A 7,541-nucleotide genomic window follows, 5' to 3' on the forward strand; every position below is an offset into this window, starting at 1 on the left:
CAGCACAGAGGCTGCCTTGGCACTGAAGTGTGCTTAAGAGACAATGTTTGGAAACAGATTTTTTTTTTGCTTCATTTCTGTGTAAACAGTGATCTTCTCACACCATTACTGCACTTTGTGCAATGACACTTGCACTAAGGGAACTTGGCAATAACCTCCCATCTCTAGGGGAGGAGCTCAGGTCATTCACCTCCTTGAACATGCTCTAACCCTCCTCTTCCTTCTTTGAACCCTCATCACAGTTTAATGTCTTTGTCAAAATTAGAAGAGTTATTTGTATGCAATATTCTTCTAGGCTACTTCTTCAAGTAAAGTGTCTAGCCCTGGGTTTATGAGGAAGTTCACGTGTGACGGGCTTGACAGACTGGGGCTGTAGCCTCAGCACATGGCCCAAACACCTTGCACAGGTTGTTACAGTTTGACTTTTTCAGGTGACCAAGATACTGAGGTTTGTAAAATAACCACTGAGTGTGCAAGCAGGTAATTTTGTATACTTGGTGTATGCAGTGATCTGCACATGCTAACTGCAGTGAAAGAGATCTTCATACACTGTTACCAAACCCAGCAGGAATTTATGAACCAAATGCTTTATTTTAAAAAGCTAAGTGGCTGAACCATCTCTCTGGCTACCTTTAACTTTCTTGTCAGATGAAGCTGAGTTCACCCTTTTCCCACATTCCACTTGCGTTTGCATTTCTGCGTGGTTCATTGCAGTAGGTTTGCAAGCAGTTAAACCCATGCTGGTGTCGAGAAGCTGGCCAGTGCACAAATCCCAGCCCTAAGAGTGATAGAGGTGCCAGCAGTACCCAGCTGGCTTGACTCAGCTCATCCACATCTTCCAAATGTGCCTTCAGAGACAAATAGAAACACCTGCCCTGTTCATTAGGTGTTGAATGTGTAAGGGTTCATGCTCATCTACTGCCTTTTTTGTAGGGCACTCAGGACTAAGCCCTGCTTAAGGTGATAGTGAGCACCTCTGGTATGAGAGACTGGGCACTGTGATCCTGTTTGTGGTGTTACTCACAGCAAGAATAGGCCCTGGCTTGCAGCAAAGAGGCCAGAAGGTACAGCCACACAGTGTCCTGGTTGTATGTGAAGTGGCCTTGACGTTCCTCAGGCCCTTAGAATTGCAGCAAAGCAGGTTTGGGTTTTTTTTTACTATTTTTTGTATACACATGGCACTAGGCTCCTCTGGGCAGACTGCAGCAGATCACTGATGTGTGTGTGTTGCTGCTAATGTAGTTTGCAAAGCCATCTTACGTGAAAGCGCTATGTGTTTGGCAATTGTAAACGCTGGGTGGAATGGTGTATCTCTGACTTTCAAATTCACATTTTCCTACTGAGATGGACTGCTTCTCTCCATGCTGGGTTTTGCCAAATTGAGGGTGGCTGTGTTGTCTAGGGCAATAGTAGGGTTGTGACTGAGCCTTATTCAGAAAAATTGCTCTGAGCTGGTCTCTCAGTTGGGCATCTTTGTGTAAAAGGGTATCTGCTCATACGCAAAGGGTAATCTGTGCACTGAGGGCCCAAAGTGGGCAGGACACTTGTCAGAGGCCATGCTGGAGATTCGGAGCATAAGACAGGCCAGCTGGATGTCCTCAAAGGTCCCTGCGTGCGGAGACAAGAGGTGTGGGAGATAGGAACCAAAATACTGCATGGACCAGCTGCCCGAGCCAAGCAGTGTGGCTGCCGTGGGCTTGGGCCCTGTAGTCCAGTGAACCAGGGTCTGGACTTTTGATGATTTTTATAGCCAGGAGAGATGTAACCTGCGGGGTTTCTGGGCAGAGCTACTTGCTATTTAACCTTGGGAATCTTGAATTCTAGTAACGCAGTAACTTTAAGGCTAATGCAACAAATTGAAGCAGTGAAGATCTTTCAGATGACACTTGCATAATGATTCCACTTTAAAAATAAAGTATGGATTAGAAAGAACATATTAGATCAAACATTTTGCAGCCTTTTGGGACCTGACATCATAATTCTCTTGAATTAATGAGAGTTGTCTGTAATATTCTGGCAAAACTTTCCTTCTCTATTCCTTGTTTCTCAGCTCTATTGTACCTTGTCATGTTTTTAGTCTATGCAAAGAGGCTAAACAAAAAACAGATAAAAACACACTGAAAGATCTCTGCTGATTTCAGAGGTCTCTGGAGCAGACTGTAATACTATTAATCCCTTAGAATAGGGATCCAATTTTGAAGGCATTTATACTGATGGAATAACTGCTTGTTTCAGGAAGTTATTCTGCATTTCCATCATTTAAACTCTTCCCCTTTTATTCGCCTGTGCATCACCAGGCAACGCGTCTGTGCTTTGTAAATAAGAGTGAGTGACAGTGATTGTATCCTCATGCGTTCTTACAAAGACTTTATTTTCTATTAAGTTCTAAGCAGTTCTGGATGAGTAAAAGCTTTATGCTTCAGATTTACTTTTTATTTGTGCCACTTAAATTTTTCATCTATATAGAGTCATTGTCCCTCTCCGGTCCTTGCCAGTCCTCTCCTGCCCCTAGCTGTTCCTCAGCATTTTAGTCAATAGGAGCTTCATCGGTGCAAGCACATTAAGAACTAGCCCAAAAGCAAGTGCATTATGAGAAATTAAGTAAGAGGAAAATAAGAGAAAAGGAAAGGGAGGAACTGACTATACCCTGTGCAAAACAAGGGCAACAGACAAGTACAGGAGCAAGGAGGGAAGATCTGTTAAACTTGCATTCAACTCAGTAGAAAGAGAATGGGGCCAAGACATGTAGTGTGTCTGCAATTAGCATGCAGTGCCTTGGGACAGTGATTTCCAGTCTGCTGTTTCCCACTTTGTTTAATGTTTAATTCAAATTGTGTACTAAAAATAGGAAGCATTTTGGAGCTGAAAAGATGTGAATGGCATAGGGATAAAAACCAGAAACTGCAAGAGGAATGCTGCTGTAGCTGAAACAGCCCTGCTGGGATTTCTAGCTTTGCGTCCCAGCGAGTTATGGTTACAAAATGCAGATTTGCCTTATCTGGGCCATTTTGGCTGAGAGAGCACATGGTAGTCCCTTTGTGAAATAAACAATGAGACAGAGTGAGTGGTCATCTGTCTAACTCTTTTCTGTAGCTACTGCTATTCCCTTTTTTTGTGAAGATGTTTGTATAGCTGACTACTAATAACAGGAAGCTTTTAAGCTTTTGGAAGATTTATAAAAAATGCTGGAGCTTCCAGTTTTCAAATAGCGACACTGTAGCATGGCTTGTTTGTCCAAAACTAGAAGGTCAAAAGTCTTTTCTCTGGATAAAATTATGAAGCCTTATGCTTATGCACTAGCCTCCTCTCCAGAGAAGTCTGGAGAATTTTTTGCCTGATGTCCCAATTCTGCAACTGCTCTGAAGAGATCCTGTAAAAACGCAGAGATGTCTCTTCTCTAGCCTAAGCAAGAAAATCAGCTGAAAAATCATAAAGCAGCCTCACCTAATTCTTAAACAGTTGTGCATCTCAAGCTTTAGAAGTCCTACAGCATGACTGTATGAATTTGGTGTAGGAAACCCTCTTTCCAGCAGACATTTGAGGTGATACTGCTGCTTCTCACTTTGGACATGCAATATGTTGAGACCAGCATCTTTGGCTTTCTATAAAACAGCAGATTTGGGGTGATAAAGGCACAAACCAGGAAACTTTCAGAACTTCAGGCTTAGTTTTAGGTCCAAGTTACACAATATTTTGTGAATTATAATATTTGTAACATCGTCTCATATCTTTGCCAAAATTTTTGTTGACTTCTGTTTGAATGATGAAATGCATTTGCCTATGCCACATATTAAACCTTATACCCAGGGAGACTGACAAAGAATAAACTATCCTGAATTTGGCAAAGCCTCATACTTCTTTCCAAACATCATCTCCCTTAGAAAGTACAACCTCATTCAACTAGAGCAAAGGGTATTTTAGAAAAAATGAGCCATATGTTCAATTTTCTGCCATTTTTAAATCTAATAATCAAATTTGCTTCAGAGTAACCAAGGAAAAATGAAGAGATTTAAGTTCTTAAGTAAAGTTTGGATTGTAGTTTTGTGATTCAAAGTGGTATTGATAGAAATTGGGTACCTAGAGATACCACCAAATATACTACCTAAAGACTGCTTCCAGATCCTGCTTAGCTTTGTAAAATCTGGTCCACAGAATGTTAAGACTGAGTGGAGTACTTGAAGGCCCTCCATTGCACTGCCAGGCAAGGAATTGGCTTTTCATCTCCTGGAAAGCTTAGAAAAGTGGTTTTGTGTTGTTGTTGTTTTATTGTAGTTTGTTTGTTTTGGAGGATTTTTTTTCTCCCTTCATCAAACTTCATTTCTAGTTTCTAATATGCTTTATAGGTGACAGTTGTTATGGAGTTACAACCAGCTATAAGCATCCAGGGTTGAATGATCATTAACTTACTTCTGAAGAGAAGGATTTCAGCTCAGAGGTGAGCCAGGTGATATTCCAGAAGCAGTGAATTGTGTCCAGCCCCTGTGTGATGGATCACTGGCGTCTGAGCTGCAGCTTATGTGTTACAAACGTTTTGTGATTGTATGTGTCTAGGAAGGTGTATTACAGACACATACCCTTATCATTCTCTGAAATTTGTATATGCCTTTATAGGTGAATTGGTTTCCAAACCTGACAGTCTCTCTTGTTTCCTGTTACTATTAGAGAAGAGATACGAGGGACAACGCAAGCAAAGCACTGGTGTGTTGTGCGTGGCTGGAACCAAGCAGTCAGCCACAAACTGAGCTGCAAAGCTGTTCCAGTTGCATCCTGATTCCTGAGAAGCCACTCCACGGAGGTGTATGTTTGGACCAATACAGCATGTTGTCGCTGCGGAAGAGGAGGGCAGGGCTAGGTGTGCTGCATCTGCTCTTCTTGGCATCCCGGCAGTGTGTTTCCTCCTGCAGTAAAGTGTGTTGGAAAGCTTAAATAAACCTTTCAGGAGCACAGCTCATGACACAGTCTTGGAGCAGCGGGGCCATGGCCCATGTAAGTGAGGGGAGCCTGGGATGAAAAGAAGACTCTTGCATCTTTAACTGAAATAATTGCCCAATCAAGTCCCAAGTTTAGCACAAGTGGGATAAATTAGCTTGCTGTGTAGAATCACCTGAAGTAACTGCACCTTGCAGAGCAAGAAGGAACTCCTCGATATCCTGATGACACATCAGGACAGCAATTCTTTAACACTTGCAGAGTGTTTTTTATCTTCAAAGCTTCACAAATGTTAGCTAATTAATCCTCATAAAGCCTGAGGGAGTTAACGTATGTATTGTTACAAGCCACAGGCCAACAAAGGACTTCACAGTTGTCACCATGCTTCATGCTGTGGCTGCTGCTGGCATCAGCCAGGAAAGAAATAAAGATCATACTAAAAAGCACTCTCCTTTCCTCCCCTGGCAAGTGGCAGTTCAATGAGCCTCTCCACAGTTATGTAGAAACTGGGATACAAAATGAAGCTGGGCTACTTCTATCCATCACAGTGTAATACAGCCAGTCACAGCTAATGCCTCTTACCTAGCAAGCTGTGAGCTACGGCCCAGAGAACTGGGGTGCAGAGTGTGCACAGTCACAATCCCAGCCAGCCGGTGCCAGCTCCTACACTGCTGGAGCCAGGCTACAGCCCTGAAGTTTAATCTGCACACCTCGGGGACATGCAGAAGTAGATTCATAGTTGAGATACACAGAGAAACTGAGCAGCGTGTTGGTAGCTCTACAGAAACTATAGCCCTGTCTGACCTCTCTTGCTGCTTCTTCTAGAGCCATGATACCAGGGGTGAAGCAACAGCCCTGGGGCATCTTGCTGCTGCGATAGAAAGAAAATGTGCTCCTCTTTAGCACAGATAAAGGCTATCTGTGCATGGCTGAAGTGAGATAGTGTTTGGGAGCTTCCCAGGATACTAAAGACTGTATTTTCTTTCATGTCTTGTGCTGTTCAAGCTCAAGGCACTGCCCCCTTCGAACTTGCTGTGTTTTGTAGGTCTCCCCACTTGCATAACTGCAAGCAGAACGGAATGGCTCATATAAATAATATGGCTCAGGGAGGGCATATGTAACAGTGTACGTGCTGATATGAACATCATGTGTCTCTGCACAGTGTACCAGGAGGTTTGACATCTCTGCTGCTACATCTGTCAGTCAATAAACCCCATGCTGCCCACCTTTAGAGGGTGAATTACATGTGGAGGACTGTTTTCTCTGTAGTTACCAGGGCCAAGACAGAGCACTGGGATTGTGGGAACCTGTGTGGAAACTGCCGTGGTAGACACGGCTTGTGGAACAAAGCTAGATGTGGCTGCAAGGCATCAGTTTTCTGCTTGACTGAAAGTCAGGCTATGCACCCTGAAGGAGGTTTGTTTTAGCCTGTTGTTAAAGACCTCATTTAATGGTGATTCTACTGCCACCTCAGTGAATCTCTTCCAGTGTATCTCTATCCTGTTTAAGGTTTTCCTAATATCCAACCTAAATCTCTCAAATTGTCACTGTTGCAATTACTTTCTCATCCATTACTTCTCCCCATTTACTTCCTGTCCAATCCATCATGAACATGGAAATTGCTTTATTTCCTTTCTCTGTACAACAGCTGGGTTGTACTTAAAGGATGCTGTTGTGTCTCAGCTCAGACTTCCCCTTAGTTTAAACAACCCCAGTTCATTCAGCCTGTATTTGCAGATTGTGATTTCTAAACAGCTGATCTCTTTTGATCCTCACATCTGATATGTCCCTGGTTGTTCCAGGTCCTCCTGGGGACATACTGGAGATGTGACCTCACCAGTGCTGAACCAACAAGTAAGAATTACCTCATATGTTTATAAGGTTACCCAGCAAGAGATCTCTGCCTTCTGGGTGTGTCAGTGTTTACTGGGGCCCCAGGATGGGCACAGGCCCGTGTGTTGAGCAGGGACAGCAATTCCCAGTGGTCTAGAAAACTTCTCAATTATATATTTACCATCCCATTTTCAGTTTTTCCCTTTTTCATTATATCAAGTGTAGTAGTAAAGGAAACTTAACCTCTGTTAATAAATCTCTTCTCTTGTATCTTCCCAATTTAGGATTGCTAAAACACAGCAGCAGTAGTGATGATATCACAGCTGCACTAGAAAGTACATTCCAAAATTAACATAACCGTGACTCCACCAAGTGAAGCAAACATTGTAATTGGTGAGTCATGATAACGTGTAGAAAAAAGAGAGTTGAAGATATTTAGCAGAAAGACCAAAGGTCACACAAGAAAGACACAAAAGTCAGTATGAGAACAATTATGTTATAATATCGTAACATTTGCTGCTTCAGAAAGTAAATAATGTAATTGTAATTGAAAGTGAAATACAAGTATCATTTTGGGGAAAGACAAAACAAACCAAATAGCAAAACACAAGTATGCAGAAGTACGTTATTTGCTACCAATATTCTGAACCTGTCAAAGGGGTGTTATGTGGGTGAACGGCTGCAACTTGACCAATACTGAAATCAAAGGCACATTTTGACTGTGAAATGTAAAACGGAGGAAATTAAATATGACTGTGAGAGACAGAGGATGGTGTTTT

At 42.5% G+C, this 7,541-nt stretch overlaps 1 long non-coding RNA gene across 1 annotated transcript; it reads left to right on the forward strand.

Annotated features, from left to right (window-relative positions):
* Positions 1-939: 939 nt before the first annotated feature.
* LOC110361399 (uncharacterized) lies at positions 940-7,177 on the forward strand. Its single transcript, XR_010473296.1, has 3 exons — positions 940-1,141; positions 4,344-4,435; positions 4,663-7,177. It is a non-coding gene; the product is annotated as an uncharacterized LOC110361399 (long non-coding RNA).
* Positions 7,178-7,541: the final 364 nt, after the last annotated feature.

This window comes from Columba livia, chromosome 5 (genome assembly GCF_036013475.1).
Source record: "Columba livia isolate bColLiv1 breed racing homer chromosome 5, bColLiv1.pat.W.v2, whole genome shotgun sequence".
In the NCBI taxonomy this organism is placed as follows: Eukaryota; Metazoa; Chordata; class Aves; order Columbiformes; family Columbidae; genus Columba; species Columba livia.